The 25,819-nt window shown below is 44.5% G+C and overlaps 1 protein-coding gene across 2 annotated transcripts in view; it reads right to left on the bottom strand.

The window, feature by feature from the left end:
• Window positions 1-25,819, bottom strand: part of LOC123757926 (cyclin-dependent kinase-like 4) — a 146,386-nt gene that overhangs the window by 96,997 nt on the left and 23,570 nt on the right. The window contains exon 1 of one of the 2 annotated variants that reach the window (XM_069338733.1): window positions 6,713-7,065. The exons of the other annotated variant lie outside the window; for it this stretch is intronic. The gene's annotated coding sequence lies outside the window, so the exon portion shown is untranslated. Of the gene's footprint in view, window positions 1-6,712; window positions 7,066-25,819 lie in introns of those variants that run through there. 2 annotated transcript variants of the gene reach the window in all.

The raw sequence follows: 25,819 nt of genomic DNA, 5'->3' as shown, positions 1-25,819 counted from the left end.
ATCTTAGTAACAGTTCTGTTAACGAAAGCCACCAGTCTACAATAGATTTGTTAATGAGAATTACCTAACCAACAGTCGTCCTGTTAACCAAACATTCATAACAAACATTAATCCTGTTTTACACCCAATTAGACGGGGGTGCCATATAGTGCCGGGCCAGTGTCTGTCTGTCTCTCTCACTGTTCGTCTCTCTCACCTTTCCGTTCACTCTCCCTCCCTCCTTCTCTCTCCCTCAGAACCTGTAAGGTAGGCACCCAACACTTATACAAATTAACCACAATGTTATTTTTTCCTCAGATATTTTGAGAGAACGTTTATACAACTTTGAAACATTTGTGTACTCACCTATTTGTACTTGCAGGATCGAGTATTGACTCTTGGATCCCACCTAATGTGTGTGTGTGTGTGTGTGTGTGTGTGTGTGTGTGTGTGTGTGTGTGTGTGTGTGTGTGTGTGTGTGTGTGTGTGTGTGTGTGTGTGTGTGTACTCACCTAGTTGTACTCATCTAGTTGTGTCTGCAGGATCGAGCATTGACTCTTGGATCCCGCCTTTCGAACATCGGTTGTTTATAGCAATGACTATGGTCCCATTTCCCTATCATACCTGGTTTTAAAATTATGAATAGTATTTGCTTCCACAACCTGTTCCTGAAGTGCATTCCATTTTCCCACTACTCTCACGCTAAAAGAAAACTTCCTAACATCTTTGTGACTCATCTGAGTTTCAAGCTTCCATCCATGTCCTCTCGTTCTGTTACTATTACGTGTGAACATTTCGTCTATGTCCACTCTGTCAATCCCTCTGAGTATTTTATACGTTCCTATCATGTCCCCCCTCTCCCTTCTTCTTTCTAGTGTCGTAAGGCACAGTTCCTTCAGACGCTCCTCATACCCCATCCCTCGTAGCTCTGGGACGAGTCTCGTTGCAAACCTCTGAACCTTTTCCAGTTTCATTATATGCTTCTTCAGAATGGGGACTCCATGATGAGGCGGCATACTCTAAGACTGGCCTCACGTAGGCAGTGTAAAGCGCCCTAAATGCCTCCTTACTTAAGTTTCTGAATGATGTTCTAACTTTTGCCAGTGTAGAGTACGCTGCTGTCGTTATCCTATTTATATGTGCCTCAGGAGATAGATTAGGTGTTACGTCCTACACCCAGGTCTCTTTCGCGCCTCGTCACAGGTAGGCTGTTCCCCTTCATTGTGTACTGTCCCTTTGGTCTCCTATCTCCTAGTCCCATTTCCATAACTTTACATTTGCTCGTGTTGAATTCCAGTAGCCATTTCTCTGACCATCTCTGCAACCTGTTTAAGTCCTCTTGGAGGATCCTGCAATCCTCATCTGTCACAACTCTTCTCATCAACTTTGCGTCATCCGCAAACATCGACATAGTAGGACTCTACGCCTGTAAACATGTCGTTAACATATACAAGAAATAGAATAGGTCCCAGCACCGATCCTTGTGGTACTCCACTTGTTACTGTTCGCCAGTCCGACTTCTCGCCCCTTACCGTAACTCTTTGGCTCCTGTGTGTGTGTGTGTGTGTGTGTGTGTGTGTGTGTGTGTGTGTGTGTGTGTGTGTGTGTGTGTGTGTGTGTGTGTGTGTGTGTGTGTGTGTGCGCGTGCGTGCGTGCGTGCGTGCGTGCGTGTGTGCGTGCGCGTGCGTGTGATGAACACATCTGATGAAAAACTTTACGGAAAACCAAACACCCTCCCAATCTTTTACTGCATGTGACTTGTTGGTCGTCGCAATAGGAGTTAATCCTACTTAAATGAGGGACATGTGGGGCACTGCCTATGCTATCACACATCACCAGGGACAGTTTCACGCGGCTAACCACAAGCGTCTGGCATCTTCTTCTCGAACAGATAAACAAACACACTTTCTTGTAAAGATATACCTAGGAGGATACCCGGCTGCACCCGGGTCTCTTTACTCCCTCTCCCTCCCCCCCCACCCACCCCCGGTATCATCTCCCTGTGCCCTCTCCTTCCTTCCCCCTCTCTATTTATCTCCTCTACTCGCCACCTTTCTCCATCTCTCACTCCTGTCCCAATCTCCCTCCTCCTCTACTCTCTCTCTCCCTCTCTCTCCCCCTCTCAGAAAAATGTTATACAATGAAACATTAAAACTGTTACAAAGGTCTAGAGACAACTCATTTGCACCCCTGTATCTCCCCCTCCCATCTCCCCTCTCTCCCCTCGTCACCGTAATAACCTTGGGGGGTTGTGAACTCACAAGTTTCTAAACTGTTCAATAAATGTAAACAAAACCGCCATGATTAAGGAAAACTGTAAAGGTTTCGTAAGTGGTTGTGTAAATGTTTCATGAGTCCTGGCGCTGCGTGGCGCCCCTGGAGCTTCAAGAAGCCTTTGTAAGGGTCATAAAACATGATGTTTACAGTTCTTTATTTCTAACCATTCGAAAAGGGGGGCGGCCAACACCTGTCCATCAGTCAGCTGATCAATAAAAGATATGTTGCCTAGCGCTTACCCCGTGACGTCACGCTAGGGTAGCCAATGTAAACCTGTGACGTCACGCTAGGGTAGCCAATGTAAACCTGTGACGTCACGCTAGGGTAGCCAATGTAAACACGTGACGTCACGCTAGGGTAGCCAATGTAAACCTGTGACGTCACGCTAGGGTAGCTGATGTAAACCTGTGACGTCACGCTAGGGTAGCCAATGTAAACATGTGACGTCACGCTAGGGTAGCCAATCTAAACATGTGACGTTACGGTAGGGAAGCCAATGTAAACATGTGACGTCACGCTAGGGTAGCCAATGTAAACATGTGACGTCACGCTAGGGTAGCCAATGTAAACATGTGACGTCACGCTAGGATAGCCAATGTAAACATGTGACGTCACGCTAGGGTAGCCAATGTAAACATGTGACGTCACGCTAGGATAGCCAATGTAAACATGTGACGTCACGCTAGTGTAACTCGGGTTAGATTTCCTCTCTCTACTTCCTTCTTTCTTTGCCCTCTACCCGTATTCTTACTTATATTCTCTACCAAGGGACTCCAAAACTTTTACCAAAGCCAACTCCACGCCACGTGGTCCTAAGACGATTGACCGACTTAGGATTCTACACCCAGTATGACGTGACCTAAGCTCTGATCAAAACCCTAGAGTCGCCTCTACGCTGCCACCACCAGACCAGTAAAAAGAAGAGCAATGATCGAGGTCTGGATCGATCACGCTAATTAATCAACCTAGGGGCTTGATCCCCACTATATACGATGACCTTGAGTGTGGAATAAATTACACGGTAATGATAATTCCGATTCGATGTTAGAATCGGCGCCCAATACAACTCTGCCTCGTGTGGATCACGTGACCAGGACAAGTATACACATAACCAAATGGAAACAATAAAAATGCAAATTATTAACTTAATTTATTAAAAGAAAACTAAAACAAAATCTAAATATGTTCACTCCCTATCACTTTAACACTCCCTACTTGACCTGAGTGGCAAATGAGAAGACTATTTCTATAATTAACAATAGCAACTATACCTTGGGCGACCAGCTAGATGTTTTGGCTGGTCTTGGGGAGAGGTAAGATGTTTGGCCTCTTATCCCAGCTGCTCCCGTTTCCACTCTGATTTTTTCCTTGTCTGGACTACCCCAGACAGAGTATTGTATCCTTCCGCCTAGTCAAAGTCCTACCCAGTTACTAGCAAGGTTTAAGTTATAACAATTAACCTCTGTTGTACTTAATTGATCCAGACTGGTTGAATTATTTTACTGAATTAAATTACAAACATCTAACGGCAGAGCTGTTCCCGATCCCCAGAATGGTTAATTGAACTTTGAGAAATACTAGACATGTCAACCCTGCTGACCTATGACCGCCGGTCACTCCGCCTTAAAAGTTAGATCTGATTCGTGACGTCACTGATGGTGACTTAAACTCAATAATTAGAATACTCTTGATATTGGATCCAGTACTATTATACAATACAATTTTAATGCAAAATGAATAAAGGCTAATTTTCTCTAAATTACTGAATACTATAGGATGATTCATTATACGCAGTTATGAACAAAGCGTCGGTTATTTCCACCGCGAATTCCCCTGGGGGTCAGGTCACCATGCGGCTCAGCTTCCCATTCTCTTTTGTCGATAAACCACTCTGGATAATTCTTACAATAGCCTAGTTTGTTACACTAGGGTAGCCAATGTAAACATGAGACGTCACACTAGGGTAGCCAATGTAAACATGTGACGTCACGCTAGGGTAGCCAATTTTAACAGAAATCATATTTTCCTGCATCCACGTGTGTAAAAAATTTACCTCTTTATGTGGTAACCAGTGTACACATGTGACTCTAGCCTGTGGTAACCAGTGTACACATGTGACTCTAGCCTGTGGTAACCAGTGTACACATGTGACTCTAGCCTGTGGTAACCAGTGTACACATGTGACTCTAGCCTGTGGTAACCAGTGTACACATGTGACTCCAGGCTGTGGTAACCAGTGGACACGTGTAACTCCAGGCTGTGGTAACCAGTGGACACGTGTAACTCCAGGCTGTGGTAACCAGTGGACACGTGTAACTCCAGGCTGTGGTAACCATGTATACACGTAACTCCAGGCTGTGGTAACCATGTATACACGTAACTCCAGGCTGTGGTAACCATGTATACACGTGACTCCAGGCTGTGGTAACCATGTATACACGTGACTCCAGGCTGTGGTAACCAGTGTATACATGTGACTCCAGGCTGTGGTAACCAGTGTACACATGTGACTCCAGGTTGTGGTAACCAGTGTACACATGTGACTCCAGGCTGTGGTAACCAGTGTACACATGTGACTCCAGGCTGTGGTAACCAGTGGACACGTGTAACTCCAGGCTGTGGTAACCAGTGGACACGTGTAACTCCAGGCTGTGGTAACCATGTATACACGTAACTCCAGGCTGTGGTAACCATGTATACACGTAACTCCAGGCTGTGGTAACCATGTATACACGTAACTCCAGGCTGTGGTAACCATGTATACACGTGACTCCAGGCTGTGGTAACCATGTATACACGTGACTCCAGGCTGTGGTAACCATGTATACACGTGACTACAGGCTGCGCTAGCCAAGGTAAACACGTGACTGGAGGCTATAGCAAATAATGAATACATATGACTGCAGGCTATGAGAGCATTATGAGCATACATGTGTGCCTGTACATGTGTCTATACTTAGGAGAGTGTAAATATGTGTGTGTGTGTGTGTGTGTGTGTGTGTGTGTGTGTGTGTGTGTGTGTGTGTGTGTGTGTGTGTGTGTGTGTGTGTGAGTGTACTCACTTGTGCTTGAGCTCAAATAGGTGAGTACACACACACACACATATACACACACTGTGTATGTATGTATATGTGTGTGTGTGTGTTCACCTATTTGCATTCGCCTATTTGTTCTTGTGGGGTTTGAACTCAGCTCTTTCGACCCGCCTCTCAACTGTCAATCAACTGTAACTACTAATTATTTCACACACACACACACACACACACACACACACACACACACACACACACACACATACACACACACACACACACACACACACACACACACACACACACACACAGGAAACAGCTCCGTAACAGCTGTCTAACTCCCAGGTACCTATTTACTACTAGGTAACAGGAGTATCAGGGTGAAATAATCTTTGCCCATTTGTTTCTGCCTGGTCCGGGAATCAAACCCGGGACACAGAATTATGAGTCCTGCACTGTCCACTCAGCTACCAGACCCCTTGCCAGGGGTCTAGTAGTATGTGTGTGTATTCACCTAGTTGTGTTTGCGGGGGTTGAGCTTTGCTCTTTCGGCTCGCCTCTCAACTGTCAATCAACTGTTTACTAACTACTTTTTTTCACACCACACACACACATACACCTCAGGAAGCAGCCCGTGACAGCTGACTAACTCCCAGGTACCTATTTACTGCTAGGTAACAGGGGCATTCAGGGTGAAAGAAACTTTGCCCATTTGTTTCTGCCTAGTGCGGGAATCGAACCCGCGCCACAGAATTACGAATCCTATGCGCTATCCACCAGGCTACCAGGCCCCTGTGTGTGTGTGTGTGTGTGTGTGTGTGTGTGTGTGTGTGTGTGTGTGTGTGTGTGTGTGTGTGTGTGTGTGTGTCACCAGGCAGTGATTTATACGTCAGGTTGCGAGCAGCCGCGTCCAACAGCCTGGTTGACCAGTCCAGCAACCAGGAGGCCTGGTCGAGGACCGGGCCGCGGGGACGTTGATCCCCGAAATCATCGCAAGGTCCACGACTGATATCCTCAGTTCTCCACTACTTCACGGACTTTTAAGCGAATAAATCAAGAAGATTCACGCAAGTGAGGGAGGGGAGGAGGGAGGAAGGGAGGGTTGTGGTTCGAGACCATTGGTGAAACATGACAAAGGTCAAAGGTCACAGTCGTTGACCTATAGGATAGCTGAATATTGACTTTTATGTCAATACATGTATACATGTCACGTTTATGTTATACATGTTTATGTATAGACATGTCACGTATAGTCGAGGGCATACATAGAAGCTGCGTCGTATGAGCTGATATAGACCTATTGCACATGTAATTTTATAAGATAATATGTAAGGTACTATGTAAGGTTATATGTAAGGTACTATGTAAGGTACCATGCAAGATATAACACACCATCAATGCCAGATCAACATAAAAACACTCACCCAGCTTGCTAAAGACTTGTATCTTCCAAGACGAAGGCGTGAAAGGAGTCTGGTGTTAATATACGGTTTGGCACTTGAGTATCCTTCGTCAGGGAGCTCCTTCCCTTCATCCTATGGCCAAGAGGACGTCTCCTAACTCCCCCTCCTGCCACGCCAGCTGCCGCCTCTCCCAGATGGCTGACATGGGCTACACCACACGCGCCAGCTGCCCTTCCTCAGCCAGGTTCGACTCCCACATAACACACGACATAGAGCACTGTATGGGGGCTCCACCAGAGAGGTGCTAAGGGCTTCACGGGAGGGAGAGGTCGTACATGGTGGCGTGGACGACGATGGAACACAAGTACCACCACTCTGCTGACAGCTGGTGTACCATGCAGACGTCAGCTGGCTCTCCTCCTCCCCTCCCCTCACCTCCCCAACCCACAACCCCCCTTCCTTAAGTCCCCCAACCCTCCAAGAGGGTGTCAGTACGTTGCCAAGCCACTATTTCTAACACATGTCCCCCCAACACTCACACCTCTATAATCTCTATAATTATCACCTGCAGGCAGTCTCGTATAATTCTAAATCCCTATTCGAGTGTTTGAGGCTTCGTGCGTATGGATATATTCATATATATATACAGTATTGTATCAGTAATACAGTAGGTGGCATTGTCACACCAAGTACTGTTTTCTGCGGTAGTCAAGGTAACCAATCAATGGATGGTGCCACGCTCGCCTGGCCCCTCTGCATGACCAGGGTGAGGTGCCACGGTACCTGTTGGTGCCTGGCACTCTAGGCTCCGTGATTACAGAACACACAGCCCTCACCTGTTGGTGCCTGGCACTCTAGGCTCCGTGATTACAGAACACACAGCCCTCACCTGTTGGTGCCTGGCACTCTAGGCTCTGTGATTACAGAACACACAGCCCTCACCTGTTGGTGCCTGGCACTCTAGGCTCCGTGATTACAGAACACACAGCCCTCACCTGTTGGTGCCTGGCGGGCCCGTCTCCCTTCACACGATCACCAAGTAAAGCTGCATGAGGATAGGCCTATTCGTCTGACCTCTAACACTGGACACACATTCTCTCTCTCTCCCTCTCTCCCTCTCTCTCTCTCTCCCTCTCTCTCTCTCTCTCTCTCTCTCTCTCTCTCTCTCTCTCTCTCTCGTTTTCGTGAATTAAGACCTTGTGAAGGAACACTCAGTAGGTCACCACGCCTCCGGCACCACCGTCACCAGGATCATCAACACACTGAAAGAATATAACCTTTATTTGTTATCAGTTAATGTGGTTTTATGATTAGAGAAAAACTCTTGCCATGTGGCACTAATTCTTGCCATGTGGCACTAATTCTTGTCATGTGGCACTAATTTTTGTCATGTGGCACTAATTCTTGCCATGTGGCACTAATTCTTGTCATGTGGCACTAATTTTTGTCATGTGGCACTAATTCTTGCCATGTGGCAATGCTCTTGTATCTAGGATAAGGGTAAGGGGAATAGATGGATGACATTTGTAACCCCTGATGATGTCCATTGTAACCACTCATGATGTCCATTGTAACCACTCATGATGTCCCGTGTAACCCCTCATGATGTTCCTTGTAACCCCTCATGATGTCCCTTGTAACCCCTCATGATGTCCCTTGTAACCCCCTCATGATGTCCCTTGTAACCCCTCATGATGTCCCTTGTAACCCCTCATGATGTCCCTTGTAACCCCTCATGATGTCCCTTGAAACCCCCCTCATGATGTCCCTTGTAACCCCTCATGATGTCCATTGTAACCACTCATGATGTCCCTTGTAACCACTCATAATGTCCCTTGTAACCACTCATGATGTCCCTTGTAACCACTCATGATGTCCCTTGTAACCACTCATGATGTCCCTTGTAACCCCTCATGATGTCCCTTGTAACCCCTCATGATGTCCCTTGTAACCCCTCATGATGTCCCTTGTAACCCCTCATGATGTCCCTTGTAACCCCTCATGATGTCCCTTGTAACCACTCATGATGTCCCTTGTAACCACTCATGATGTCCCTTGTAACCACTCATGATGTCTCTTGTAACCCCTCATGATGTCCCTTGTAACCCCTCATGATGTCCCTTGTAACCCCTCATGATGTCTCTTGTAACCACTCATGATGTCCCTTGTAACCACTCATGATGTCTCTTGTAACCACTCATGATGTCCCTTGTAACCACTCATGATGTCTCTTGTAACCCCTCATGATGTTCCTTGTAACCCCTCATGATGTCCCTTGTAACCCCTCATGATGTCCCTTGTAACCACTCATGATGTCCCTTGTAACCCCTCATGATGTCCCTTGTAACCCCTCATGATGTCTCTTGTAACCACTCATGATGTCCCTTGTAACCACTCATGATGTCTCTTGTAACCCCTCATGATGTCCCTTGTAACCCCTCATGATGTTCCTTGTAACCCCTCATGATGTCTCTTGTAACCACTCATGATGTCTCTTGTAACCCCTCATGATGTCCCTTGTAACCACTCATGATGTTCCTTGTAACCCCTCATGATGTCCCTTGTAACCACTCATGATGTCTCTTGTAACCCCTCATGATGTCCCTTGTAACCACTCATGATGTCTCTTGTAACCTCTCATGATGTCCCTTGTAACCCCTCATGATGTCCCTTGTAACCCCTCATGATGTCTCTTGTAACCACTCATGATGTCCCTTGTAACCACTCATGATGTCCCTTGTAACCACTCATGATGTCCCTTGTAACCACTCATGATGTCCCTTGTAACCACTCATGATGTCTCTTGTAACCCCTCATGATGTCCCTTGTAACCACTCATGATGTCCCTTGTAACCACTCATGATGTCCCTTGTAACCACTCATGATGTCCCTTGTAACCACTCATGATGTCCCGTGTAACCACTCATGATGTCCCTTGTAACCACTCATGATGTCCCTTGTAACCACTCATGATGTCCCTTGTAACCATTCATGATGTCCCGTGTAACCACTCATGATGTCCCTTGTAACCACTCATGATGTCCCTTGTAACCACTCATGATGTCCCGTGTAACCACTCATGATGTCCCTTGTAACCACTCATGATGTCCCTTGTAACCACTCATGATGTCCCGTGTAACCACTCATGATGTCCCTTGTAACCACTCATGATGTCCCTTGTAACCACTCATGATGTCCCGTGTAACCACTCATGATGTCCCTTGTAACCACTCATGATGTCCCTTGTAACCACTCATGATGTCCCTTGTAACCACTCATGATGTCCCGTGTAACCACTCATGATGTCCCTTGTAACCACTCATGATGTCCCTTGTATCCACTCATGATGTCCCGTGTAACCACTCATGATGCCCCTTGTAACCCCTCATGATGTCCCTTGTAACCACTCATGATGTCCCTTGTAACCACTCATGATGTCCCTTGTAACCACTCATGATGTCCCTTGTAACCCCTCATGATGTCCCTTGTAACCCCTCATGATGTCCCTTGTAACCCCTCATGATGTCTCTTGTAACCACTCATGATGTCCCTTGTAACCACTCATGATGTCTCTTGTAACCCCTCATGATGTCCCTTGTAACCCCTCATGATGTCCCTTGTAACCCCTCATGATGTCCATTGTAACCACTCAAGATGTCCCTTGTAACCCCTCATGATGTCCCTTGTAACCCCTCATGATGTCTCTTGTAACCACTCATGATGTCTCTTGTAACCACTCATGATGTCACTTGTAACCACTCATGATGTCCCTTGTAACCTCTCATGATGTCCCTTGTAACCACTCATGATGTCCCTTGTAACCACTCATGATGTCTCTTGTAACCCCTCATGATGTCCCTTGTAACCACTCATGATGTCTCTTGTAACCACTCATGATGTTCCTTGTAACCACTCATGATGTCCCTTGTAACCACTCATGATGTCCCGTGTAACCACTCATGATGTCCCTTGTAACCACTCATGATGTCCCTTGTAACCACTCATGATGTCCCGTGTAACCACTCATGATGTCCCTTGTAACCACTCATGATGTCCCTTGTAACCACTCATGATGTCCCGTGGAACCACTCATGATGTCCCTTGTAACCACTCATGATGTCCCTTGTAACCACTCATGATGTCCCTTGTAACCACTCATGATGTCCCGTGTAACCACTCATGATGTCCCTTGTAACCCCTCATGATGTCCCTTGTAACCACTCATGATGTCCCTTGTAACCACTCATGATGTCCCTTGTAACCACTCATGATGTCCCTTGTAACCCCTCATGATGTCCCTTGTAACCCCTCATGATGTCCCTTGTAACCCCTCATGATGTCTCTTGTAACCACTCATGATGTCCCTTGTAACCCCTCATGATGTCCCTTGTAACCACTCCAGAAAAGCCTTATGAAGTATTCAGCATCTCGTGCCTAGCAGGCTGGGAGGTCGCAGATGTTGACCAGCTGGGTGAAAACATCCCAGACCCCCACCCATCACCCTGACTCTTTAAGAGGGTCTCACAGGAGGGCACAGGAGACTACCGACTCCTCTTAGCAGGCTAACACCTTTCCCACCTCTTGTTAAACGTGACTTAATTCGTTTTTTGACAGTAACACGACCCGCCAAGCGGTTTACAACCAGGTCCCAAAAATAGGTGAACAGAGGGGTGAGCAGTCACGGCCAATCGACCTCCCTCTGCCCCCCAGGGGATCGAACCCAGGCCAAGTGGTTCCCCAGGATTGGGGAAAGTATGCTACCGGTCGTGGGTTATCTCGCGTGGTCTTCCCCCATGCATCAAGCCTTCGGTTAGGTGGGTTGCTTGGGTTTGTGCGTATGTGGTTAGGCAAAACGTTTGTAATTTCCAGGGAGTGTCAAATTTAGAGAGACCAGGTCAATGGTGACGATAAATGGTACGGGTTATTTATGCCCGTGCCATGAGCTACCTCATCCCTTGGTGTGTAATTTATACCTCAATAAACTTATTTCAATTTCAACTTAACACTTTACTACACCTTTACTAAGTACAGAGTACTAGACCCTGATAGACTGTACATAAACACCTCACCTGTGGACCACACCTTAATTGAATGTACACAAACATCTTATTTGTGTACTTCATCATGACAGAATGTACACAAACACCTCACCTGTGTATTACACTCAAGAACGTAACACCTGAGGTGCGTCATGAGGTCAGCAACACACACCTGTGGAAGATGAAAACAAATGAAATGAGGCAATGAACACACCCCAAATCCACACCCTACAACACCCCAGATCCACACTCTACAACATCCCAGATCCACACCCTACAACACCCTAGATCCACACTCTACAACACCCCAGATCCACACACTACAACACCCCAGATCCACACCTACAACACCCCAGATCCACACCCTACAACACCCCAGATCCACATCCTATAACGCCCCACATGAACACCCTACAACACCCCAGATCCACACCTACAACACCCCAGATCCACACCTACAACATCCCCAGATCCACACCCTACAACACCCCAGTTCCACACCTACAACATCCCCAGATCCACACCTACAACATTCCAGATCCACACCCTACAACACCCCAGATCCACACCCTACAACACCCCAGATCCACACCCTACAACACCCCAGATCCACATCCTACAACACCCCAGATCCACACCCTACAACACCCCAGATCCACACCCTACAACACCCCAGATCCACACCCTACAACACCCCAGAACCACACCCTACAACACCCTACAACACCCCAGATCCACACCCTACAACACCCCAGATCCACACCCTACAACACCCCAGATCCACACCTTACAACACCCCAGATCCACACACTACAACACCCCAGATCCACACCCTACAACACCCCAGATCCACACCTTACAACACCCCAGATCCACACACTACAACACCCCAGATCCACACCCTACAACACCCCAGATCCACACCCTACAACATCCCAGATCCACACCTACAACACCCCAGATCCACACCCTACAACACCCCAGATCCACACCCTACAACACCCCAGATCCACACCCTACAACACCCCAGATCCACACCCTACAACACCCCAGATCCACACCCTACAACATCCCAGATCCACACCCTACAACACCCCAGATCCACACCTACAACACCCCAGATCCACACCCTACAATATTACCCAGCCAAAGTGATTATAATTCATTTTTTGTAACTTTCAAAGTGTCAATATTCAGTGTCCGCAGGATTTACAACATTTCCAATTTACTGAGGAATTTCTACACTGTCAATTAAACATACAATGTTGGTCTCGGCTCTAATATGTCCATTTTGAAAATACTGATTAACCTTAGGAGGGTTTGAACCCCTACGCCGCTTTTTTAATATATATATATATATATATATATATATATATATATATATATATATATATATATATATATATATTAGTATATTTTGGTAGCAGTCTTTCCTGTAGACATATATTATTAAATATGACCGAAAAAGTCGGTCATATTTAGTGTGTAGCCTTGCGGCTATTTTCCTCATGCTCTGCCTTGCAGCGCTTGTGGGAAATTCGAGTATACCTGGAATATATGCAGCATTTGACACACTTACCCTACAGAGAAGAACTCTGTAGGGTAAGGCAGGTCCTAGTCAATAACGGCTTCTCCAATGGTTTCGTCGAAGACATCATAAGAAGGAAAGTGAAAAGCCATGCAACCTCTGAAGAGACAACTAACACAACACCTATACCCCCTATTAGACTATTTTACAGGAACTTCTTTTCCACAGCTCATAAAACGGAGGAAAGGGTCCTGAAAGATATTGTTAATAGAAACGTTATCCCTACAGACAAAAATCAGAGGATACAACTGACGATTTACTATAAAACCAGAAAAACGGCCAGCCTACTCATGAGAAACTCTCCAGACACAAAACAGAACGCTTTAAAAGAGACTAACGTCGTCTATGCCTTCAAATGCCCACTTGGGGACTGTAAGCTCCAAAAAACCCAGTATATAGGCAAGACAACAACATCTCTTTCTAGGCGTTTAACGATGCATAAGCAACAGGGCTCCATTAAGGAACATTTAATCTCTTCCCACAACCAAACCATCGCCAGAGAAATCCTAGTAAACAACACAGAAATCATCGATAGATACAGCGATAGCAGGCGGCTTGACGTTTGCGAGGCACTACACATCAAGAAGTCAACACCAGCAATCAACAGCCAATTATTGCACAACTATATTCTACCCACCTCAAGACTCCGCTCCAATATAGAAGCATCAAGAAATATTGACCAATAGGCTTTCTACAAACACTTCTATTCAATATCCATTGTTTCGTGTTCTGTCTTGTGTTGATGAAATTAATACCCTATTAATACTCTTGTTCTGTCTTGTGTTGATGAAATTAATACCCTATTAATACCACATCTTGTTCTGTCTTGTGTTAATGCCACATCACCCCTTCCACCTCACTCAAATGTAGATATAAAATCGGAGATGCGTAAGTTCTATTCAGTTGTGTATTTGTGAACTAAAGTCTTTGAAAATGTAATAAGTTTTACGAAACGCGCTCGTGTCGCGTCAGACTAGAAATAAAAATGAATTTTGGAGAATTGATTTTTGATTTACCTCCAACAGTGAAACGAAATGTACGAAAGATTGAGAAAATTCGTGTTAGAATTATTAATCTTACTTTTTCGGTCATATTTAATAATATATATATATATATATATATATATATATATATATATATATATATATATATATATATATATATATATATATATATATATCCACCCCAGACATCTGCCCAGACATGACGCAGAGTATAGGGGACAACCTCGTCCCCCCCAGCCAGGAGGGAGAGACAAATACTCCAGTGCAAGGTGACATTCACTTTACCTAAGGGGATGGCAGAAGAAGCCGCTACCAGCCAGCTCACCCCTCCCGAAGCCAATCAAAGGAGAGGCACATGCAGTGGTTGTGGGAGCAACGTCAGCATCAACTCTGTCTCCAGAGTCATACGCCAGCATGGTGACTGTCCTGGGTCAGGGAGGCCTCCCGTGGGAGGAGGCAGCACTCAGGAGCCTGTTGCACCAGTACAAATCGCAACATATTACATTGCAACAGACGACCTGCTAGAGGCAATTAAAGCAACGTCAACCAGGACACTCACCCACATCCCAAAGGCCTCTCGCCCTTTTGCTGCCGGGAAATACACGGACCTCATCGCAAAAGTCAACAGAGGGTCAAATAACCTTGATGCACCTGATACCATCAAAGCCTGGCACAATCTGTTACTTTTTGGCAATGCATGCTTAGGTGTACCAGACAGAGGAGGCAAGACACTGGCCTCATCCGTCAATAAAGCAATTAGGGATTTTCCTAGGGCTGACAACCTAGTCCGCCTCCCCAAACACACCAAACACCGCCGAGGCAGACCAAGTACGACAATCAGCGACAACAGAAAATTAGGTACCCAAGTCAGCAAGAAAATTGAAGAGGGCAATACAGTCGGGGCACTCAGGTTGATCACAAGTGAGGACAAAATTTTGCCCAGGGATGAAACCACAGCCCAAGCACTGAGAGAAAAACACCCCCTCAGGGCCGTAGGTGGACCTCCCCCACAGGTCAGGGTCCCCCCTAACCAGGAACCTCTCGTCCTCCGGGAGTCAGAGGTTTATAAAGCTATCGTTTCATTTCCCCCGGGCTCCTCAGGAGGCTACACAGGGGTAAGACCTCAACATGTGAAGGAAATGGTGAACCCTGTTCTTGGCCCAGCTGCAGAAGCGCTCCTGACAGAAATCACAACGTTTGTCAACAACTGCCTCGCCGGGTTAATCCCTGATGAAATCAAACCATTCTTCTTTGGTGCATCCCTATGTGCCCTGAAAAAGAAGGGGGGAGGAATCAGACCCATTGCCGTTGGTAATACCCTTCGCCGCCTAGTTGCAAGGGCTGCTGTCAGAAGTATCCGAATGGAAGCAGCCACCATGCTGCAACCCAACCAGCTGGGGTTTGGAGTCCCCCAAGGCTGTGAAGCAGCGGCTCATGCTGCACGAGCCTACATTAGCTCTCTTACTGAAGACCAGGCAGTAGTAAAATTAGATTTTAAAAACGCTTTCAACTCGGTCAAAAGGGAAGCAATCCTCACTGCAGTCCAGGAACATTGCCCAAGCATTCTCCCGTTTGTGTCAGCAGACTACAGCAAAGACTCAACCCTCCTGTTTGGCAAACATGAAGTCACCTCAGCAGAGGGAATTCAACAGGGAGACCCACTTGCACCGTTCCTCTTTTGCATAGCGGTTCGAGAAATTACAACCAGACTGTCCAGCGAGCTCAACATCTGGTTCCTGGATGATGGCACTCTGGCAGGCACACAAGATTCCCTGCTAGAAGACCTACAGCTGGTGAAGACACGGGGGGAGTCCATGGGTCTCGTTCTTAACCCCTCCAAGTGCGAAATTATTGCATCCAGTGAAGTAATCATTAGAGCAGTGAAAGCAGTTCTACCAGAAGCCTCAGTCGTTAAACCTACCGACAGCACACTACTCGGAGCACCTCTGGGTCACAATGCCATTGCTGCAGTCCTCGACGAAAAGTTTAGAGACCTAAAGAGGATGGAAGAGAGAATTGGGGACTTGGACTCCCACGATGCCCTCTACCTTCTCACAAAGTGCCTTACCTTGCCCAGGCTAACATACTTCTTAAGGTGTGCACCAACTTTTGGCAACCCACTTCTAAATCAATATGATGAGCTCCTCAGGTCAATATTCAGGAAGGCGCTCAACCTAGATTTAGATGACAGTCAGTGGGACCAAGCAACACTACCAGTGAGATTTGGAGGGATAGGCATACGAAAGGCAACTGAGGTAGCACTTCCAGCATTCTTATCCTCATGTACAGCAGCCAACGAATTGGTAGGGCAGATCCTACCAGAGCGTATGAGAGAGACAGCGGGAACTCATGATCAAACGTTCATCGAAGCAGCCAGACAATGGGACACCATTGCACACCCTCAACCCCGACCACAAATCCCAAAAGACCACAAGCAGGCCCACTGGGATAGCCCCATAATGGAAAAGACTGTCACAGCAATGATTGACAACGCTGATGCTGAAAACAAAGCCCGCCTCCTAGCGGTAACAGCACCCCACGCCGGGGATTTTTTATTTGCTGTGCCCAATGCAGCCCTGGGAACTCGCCTCAGTCATGACGCTCTCCGCATTGGAGTTGCCCTTCGCCTTGCCGCCCCCATCCTCACCGAACATAGGTGCATCTGCGGAACTGCGATGGCAGACCAATATGGTCGTCATGGTCTGGTATGTCGTAAATCACAGGGTAAAATTGCAAGACATGAAGAAGTCAACGACATCATCAAGAGGAGCCTCGCTACAGCCCGCTGCCCGGCACAAAGAGAACCACACTTATCCAGACCTAACGACCCTCAGAAGCGCCCTGATGGGGTCACCTTGCTACCTTGGAAGGATGGTAAGCAAGTGGTATGGGACTACACCTGCGCTGCCACACTGGCCAGTACCTACCTCCACTACAGCACACGTGAAAGCGGTGGTGCTGCTTCTTTCAGGGAATCGCAGAAAATTATTAAATACAGAGGTCTAGCACACTGCTACAGCTTTGTTCCGATCGGCTCGGAGACCCTCGGTTCGTGGGGAAAATGTGCATTGAAGTTCCTGAAGGAATTGGGGGACAAATTGATCAGCGCTACAAAAGACCAGAGAGCATAAAGTTTCTTGTTCCAGCGCCTCAGTGTTGCGATTCAGAGGGGAAATGCCTGTTGCGTCTTGGGCACTAGTCCAACTTCAGAGGAATTCGAAGAAGTGTTTGACTTGCAACAATGATCGAACCCGTCTGTGACATTCATCAATGTTTCCCATTGTTGTGTTTTTCAAGAGATCCATAACCTTTAAGCACCTTTTTGCATTATTATTTTTGTATCAACCCATGTATATCTTGTAACCATCAAATGCATAATAAAGCACAAAAAATATAAAAGGAAGGGGGTGGTAGGAGAAAAGCACACAGAAACTGTATTGGAGGCGATCTAAACATTCCCTCTAATGCGTTATGCGTGGTTTCCTCCGAGGCTATGGGTCCCCCTTCTTCCAGCTAGAGGTGGTACTCCCTTCCATATATATATATATATATATATATATATATATATATATATATATATATATATATATATATATATAGCTAAAACTTCTATTTTTTTGCATCGGTTTTAAGTGTTCTTTATAATACCATCTTGATGCTTGAAAGTTTACCTTTTGAATGGATTATGAATCACTCTTGTAGCTCAATAGGGAGACTAAATATAGAAGAATCTATATATAGGGTGTAATTCCCCCCAAAATAGCGAGGGAGGCCGCAACTTTTGAACCCATCGAAATGATCTGAAATTTAGATTCTTGTGCTTTTGGGGTAAAGGCAAAAATATAAACCAACTTACGGGAAAATTGAAAGGTGTTCTGCACGAGCATGTATGGAATGACTCAAATTTAATTAATACTCTTGTGAAGGCAATGTCAAAGATAGGTTAGGTTAGGTTAGGTAGGGTTGGTTAGGTTAGGTTAGGTAGGGTTGGTTAGGTTCGGTCATATATCTACGTTAATTTTAACTCCAATAAAAAAAAATTGACCTCATACATAATGAAATATGAAATATGCTTTATCATTTCATAAGAAAAAAATTTGAGAAAATATAATAATTCATGAAAACTTGGCTTATTAGGCAAATCGGGCCCTGCATAGTAGGCTGAGAAGTGCGTTCTGGCTACTAGGTACGATATATATATATATATATATATATATATATATATATATATATATATATATATATATATATATATATATATATATATATATATATATATATACATATATATATATATATATATATATATATATATATATATATATATATATATATATATATATATATGCGAACAAGCTTGAATGGGTCCCAAGTCAATATGCAACTGAAAACTCCACACCCCAGAAGGTTCGAACCCAGACAGCCAGGAGCACTATGCACCTTGGCGTACCAGGAACCTTAATCACTAGACCACACGACTCTACGAAAATCTTGGTAGTCTTGAGACTATTTATCCAAGATCCGACAGCGCTCGGTGGTCAGTTTGGGCTTAGATATTTCATCGAATCACCTCACTTGGTGGGACCCCGTGAGCAACACAACAGTGGAGAGGCTGGGTGTACCTGCTCGTCTTGGCAACCCTCGCACAGTGAACATTGACGTACTCGCCAAATAACTGTGAATAGCGGTCACAGTAACACAGAATTCATTAACATCGTTAGAAAGAAGCTAAGTCACTACTGCACTGAAGATAATCGCCCCCCAAGGGAGCATAATCGGCCCCCAGAGGAGCATAATCGGCCCCCAGAGGAGCATAATCGGCCTCAAGGGGAGCACAATCGGTTCCCAGAGGAGCATAATCGGCCCCAAAGGGAGCATAATCGGCCCCCAGAGGAGCATAATCGGCTCCAAAGGGAGCATAATCGGCCTCAAGGGAGCATAATCGGTTCCCAGAGGAGCATAATCGGCCCCAAAGGGAGCATAATCGGCCCCCAAAGGGAGCATAATCGGCCCCCAGAGGAGCATAATCGGCCTCAAGGGGAGCATAATCGGCCTCAAGGGGGAGCATAATCGGCCTCAAGGGGGAGCATAATCAGCCCCAAGGGGAGCATAATCAGCCCCAAGGGGAAGGCATTGTGACACCAAGTCTCGATTATATATTCGGCTGCTCCACCCAGATTGTATTCACTTGCACTCAGCCTTTAAAAATGTTGACAGGCTCAACGAAACGAAGCGTCAGAGGACAATAAAATTGTAAAATGAGCTTTGGAGAGTTAATTTTTCAGCTTCCTTTTCGAGTGAAGAAAAACATGAGAAAAATAGAGAAGATTCGTGCTAGAATCACTGACCTCTCACCCTTTCTGTCATAGTCAGTAACGTACAAGACTGAACACAAACAATTAGAAGTTAGAACATAGTTGGGGAGGAAGGAGGGAGAATGAGGAGCAGGAGGAGGACATCGTGGAAGATAATAAGAGAGAGAAAAGAGAAGCAGGAGGAGAAGGAACAAGGAAAAGTGGAGGGTAGAGAGACAGATGAGTGACTGACCCTCGAGGTGTTGGTGACCTTTGTGAGGGGCCAGCGATATTGACCGACCCCCGTCACTCCCCATACACCTGCACCCACCCCTCCCCCCGCCACACCCCATACACCTGCACCCACCCCTCCCCCGTCACTCCCCATACACCTGCACCCACCCCTCCCCCCGCCACACCCCATACACCTGCACCCCACCCCTCCCCCGTCACACCCCATACACCTGCACCCACCCCTCCCCCCGCCACACCCCATACACCTGCACCCACCCCTCCCCCGCCACTCCCCATACACCTGCACCCACCCCTCCCACACCACACCCCATACACCTGCACCCACCCCTCCCCCGCCACACCCCATACACCTGCACTCACCGCCACCCCTCCCCCCGCCACACCCCATACACCTGCACCCACCCCTCCCCCGCCACACCCCATACACCTGCACCCACCCCTCCCCCGCCACACCCCATACACCTGCACCCACCCCTCCCCCGCCACTCCCCATACACCTGCACCCACCCCTCCCCCGCCACTCCCCATACACCTGCACCCACCCCTCCCCCGCCACACCCCATACACCTGCACCCACCCCTCCCCCGCCACACCCCATACACCTGCACCCACCCCTCCCCCACCACATACACACCTGCACTAGTTTCACATACACACGTTTACCAGTTTCCCTACACACCCGCCAGCTTAACAAAACCCGCGTCATTCAACACAAAAAACTGAAGCAGTGATCGACCCTTCATGTAGTACTCCCACACACACCCGGGAAGGATTTCCAAGCTTACGATGACCAAGGTACTTAACCTCACGACGGGAAGGGTCTCCAAGCTTGCGACGGTACTGGTCTACAAGTTTTAGACGGCATGCGGCTGTTTCCGTATGAGTGATTGTATGAATGTTGGTCAGTGTCTGTCACTTGGCGTTACCCGGGTCATGGACATGTCACTGACAGTCGGGTTAACACAGTAGGGTCCAGCCAGTAACTGAATGGGTGACTGAAAGCCACGCTCGTGGCGAGGCAAAGCTCACTATAAGCTTAACATGCTTCCTGCTTAAAAGGTGGCCCAGTGGGTGAGAGAGACAGTGGTGGGGGGAAGGGGGTGAAGAACAAATTGTGCAGCATGAAACGTATTTAATTCCAATTGTCGGGGACAAGAAGCCGGTACTTGTCCTCATCCTGGTCCCCCCAGGATAACTACTGATCTTCCCCCGGGTGCAGCCTACAACAGTTCCCTACCTCCAGGGTATATATTTAATGCTGGGTGAACAGTTGCATTAGTGGAAAGGAAAAATGTGCCCAATCATTTCTGTTGCGCTCGGGAATCGAACCTGGGTTCCCAGACTGCGAGTCGAGAACGAAGCCAATTGTATTACGAGACCTAGTCCTGGACTAAAGTAACTTAGTATATATACACCGATACGCGCGATATATCTCTTTTTTTGACATTTTTTTTTTTGACATATATACAAGAGTTGTTACATTCTTGTACATTCTCTTGGTGTATATATATCGAGTTGTGAGAGTGGGTCATGTATTATGTTAAATCGGTTGTGTCTATGTGTAGATACATATAGAGTATGTAGGAGTAAACAGGTACGCGGAATTTTGGCAACTGTCGTGAGTTGCATTATTGGCTAGATTATTAGCAGTTGGCAGAGTGGGACCTTGATAAGCCAAAGTATAAGGTATAAAATGAGCAACATCATCGGCTATATTTTTGAACATGTTCATCCTAAAATTTAATACCGTTTTCTTTGAATCCTGCCATCTTATCAAAGAAAACGAAATAGAATGTAATACACGTTGACACTAAACTATTGCCAAACTTCTCAACATTTTTTTTTCTATGCAGATACACTTAAGGCAAATAAATGATTTATCAGCTTTAGTGTCAATTGTTTATAAAATGCATAATATATATAAGATAACATGGGACATATGCATAAACGATCCTTTTATTAACATAATTATGGTGCATGCATTTCGAGTGAAGGCTTTCTCCTCCCTATGATTGCACACACAAACATTATAATATATATATATATATATATATATATATATATATATATATATATATATATATATATATATATATATATATATATATATATATATATATATATATATATATATATATATATATATATATATATATATATATATATATATATATATATATATATATATATATATATATATATATGTCGTACCTAGTAGCCAGAACGCACTTCTCAGCCTACTATGCAAGGCCCGATTTGACTAATAAGCCAAGTTTTCCTGAATTAATAAATTTTCTCTAATTTTTTTCTTATGAAATGATAAAGCTACCCATTTCATAAATGTATGAGGTAAATTTTTTTTTATTGGAGTTAAAATTAACGTAGATATATGACCGAACCTAACCAACCCTACCTAACCTAACCTAATCTATCTTTATAGGTTAGGTTAGGTTAGGTAGCCGAAAAAGTTAGGTTAGGTTAGGTTAGGTAGGTTAGGTTGTCGAAAAAACATTAATTCATGAAAACTTGGCTTATTAGGCAAATCGGGCCTTGCATAGTAGGCTGATAAGTGCGTTCTGGCTACTAAGTACGACATATGTATGTATATATATATATATATATATATATATATATATATATATATATATATATATATATATATATATATATATGCAGACCAATACGGCAGCCATGGTCTCATCTGTCGTAAGACACAGGGAAAGATTGCCAGACATGAAGCAGTCAATGACATCATCAAGAGAAGTTTGGCTTCAGTTGGATGCCCAGCACAAAGGGAACCTCAGTTGTGCAGACCTGACAACAGCCAAAAACGCCCAGATGGAGTCACCCTGCAGCCGTGGAGGGAAGGTAAACAGGTCGTGTGGGACTACACGTGTGCATCTACATTGGCTGATACCTATCTACCTTACAGCGCAGCTGAGGGAGGCGGGGCGGCCACCTTCAGGGAGACCCAGAAAACTAACAAGTACAGGGACCTAGAACGTTGTTACAGGTTCGTGCCAATAGGCTCTGAGACTCTGGGCGCCTGGGGTAAATGTACACTTAAGTTCCTGAAGGAGCTGGGCGAGGAACTCATTGGGAAGACTAGAGACCCAAGAGCGGCCAGTTTTATGTTCCAGCGCCTCAGTGTCGCTGTTCAGAGGGGAAATGCGTGCTGTATCTTGGGTACGCACCCGACCCCCGAGGAGCTGGACGAAGTCTTCGAACACTGATTGGTATAATGTTATATAAGTGTGTGTTTTCTGTAAACTGTAGCATTACAATAAAATCAAATAAAAAAAAAATAATAGGGGTGGTAGGAGAGGAAAAGATTAAAGTATTCAGTGAGAATCCACAAGATCTTCTCTGAACACTATTTATTTTCTTCTTCGAGGATGTGGGTCCCTTTAATTAAACCAGTGGTGGTACCCCTAAATTATATAAAAAAAAAATATATATATATATATATATATATATATATATATATATATATATATATATATATATATATATATATATATATATATACATATATATATATATATATATATACATATATATATATATATATATATACATATATATATATATATATATATATATATATATATATATATATATATATATATATATATATGTCGTACCTAGAAGCCAGAACTCACTTTTTGGCCTATTATGCAAGGCCCAATTTGCCTAATAAGCCAAGTTTTCCTGAATTAATATATTTTTTCTAATTTTTTTCTTATGAAATGATAAAGCTACCCATTTCATTATGTATGAGGTCAATTTTTTTTTATTGTTGTTAAAATTAACGTAGATATATGACCGAACCTAACCAACCCTACCTAACCTAACCTAACCTATCTTTTAAGGTTAGGTTTGGTTAGGTAGCCAAAAAAGTTAGGTTAGGTTAGGTTAGGTTAGGTAGGTTAGGTAGTCGAAAAACAATTATTCATGAAAACTTGGCTTATTAGGCAAATTGGGCCTTGCATAGAAGGCTGAGAAGTGCGTTCTGGCTACTAGGTACGACATATATATATATATATATATATATATATATATATATATATATATATATATATATATATATATATATATATATATATATATATATATATATGTCGTACCTAATAGCCAGAACGCACTTCTCAGCCTACTATGCAAGGCCCGATTTGCCTAATAAGCCAAGTTTTCATGAATTAATTGTTTTTCGACAACCTAACCTACCTAACCTAACCTAACCTAACTTTGTCGGCTACCTAACCTAACCTAACCTATAAAGATAGGTTAGGTTAGGTTAGGTAGGGTTGGTTAGGTTTGGTCATATATCTACGTTAATTTTAAATCCAATAAAAACAAATTGACCTCATACATAATGAAATGGGTAGCTTTATCATTTCGTAAGAAAAAAATTAGGGAAAACATATTAATTCTGAAAAACTTGGCCTATTAGGCAAATCGGGCCTTGCATAGTAGGCTGAAAAGTGCGTTCTGGCTACTAGGTACGACATATATATATATATGTCGTACCTAGTAGCCAGAACTCACTTTTCAGCCTACTATTCAAGGCCCGATTTGCCTAATAAGCCAAGTTTTCCTGAATTAATATATTTACTATAATTTTTTTCTTATGAAATGATAAAGCAACCCTTTTCTCTATGTATGAGGTCAATTTTTTTTTATTGGAGGTAAAATTAACGTAGATATATGACCGAACCTAACCAACCCTACCTAACCTAACCTAACCTATATTTATAGGTAAGGTTAGGTTAGGTAGCCAAAAAAAGCTAGGTTAGGTTAGGTTAGGTAGGTTAGGTAGACGAAAAAACATTAATTCATGAAAACTTGGCTTATTAGGCAAATCGGGCCTTGAATAGTAGGCTGAGAAGTGCGTTCTGGCTATTAGGTACGACATATATATATATATATATATATATATATATATATATATATATATATATATATATATATATATATATATATATTTCTCTCTGAAGGTCAGGACCTAGATTCAGGAAGCTCTGTGTATTTCTTCGTAAGTGGGTTTGCTACGAAGGTTCCTAAGTGCGCCCTAAGAAGATGCTTAGGTGCGATTCAATAAGGTCCACTTAGGAAGAAATTTGTTGGTTCACCTGCGTGCCGATAGAGGTCACTACTGTGTTTCGTTTGGCCAATCAGAGAGCAGCAACATTCTTCATATTGAAGATTTAGCGTTGGCTTATCGGAACTCTATTGCCTCCTATTTACGTCGAATTTTCTTATAAAATTAGTATATTTCGAAGTAAAACAATGTTTTTTCAACTTCTACAGCCAGCACCGACATTGTAGTAAACAAATATGTTACATTTGTTGTTTACCTACGTAATTCTAAGATATACTGTGTAGCTGTCCTTGTTGCTCGGAAGATGCGCTGACAATTATTGTATATATTTACTGAATTTACCCCAAGGGCCACTAACTATCTAGTGACCTCGAAGAGGACAGAAAGCCGGCGGCTTGTTAAAGGGCCCGCCAATTGTCTTAATGATATTTTTTAGCTGGAATTTGGCATTTACGGCTTCAGCGGGTAGGCGGTTCCACGGGTTTATAACTCTCTTGGTGGAAAAAAACATCTATTTTCAGTCCTACTTGAGAGAACATACTCTCCAACACTATATCTGTGATTGTCCTGTTATCAGTGACTTCATACCAAATGGTATGAGGTATTTTGAGCTCTGTAATTACTTCATACACTCAGGAATATTGGAAGATATTCTTGTACTGCACCCAGATTTTGCCAGTGGAGGCTAATAGATCAGCATTAAGTATTTTGTTCTCTCCTAATTCCATGTATGACTGGCCATCCTGTGAGGTGAGGATGTTGGATGAGCTTGTAGCTGGTTTTTGATCTACACCGTGTGGTCCTTTATACAGAATAAGGAAGCAGCACATTGCTGTGTATACCTAAA

The sequence above is a fragment of the Procambarus clarkii genome, chromosome 40, assembly GCF_040958095.1.
Source record: "Procambarus clarkii isolate CNS0578487 chromosome 40, FALCON_Pclarkii_2.0, whole genome shotgun sequence".
In the NCBI taxonomy this organism is placed as follows: domain Eukaryota; kingdom Metazoa; phylum Arthropoda; class Malacostraca; order Decapoda; family Cambaridae; genus Procambarus; species Procambarus clarkii.
Note: the sequence above shows the minus strand (reverse complement) of the source record. Positions and strands in the feature narration are given on the sequence as shown.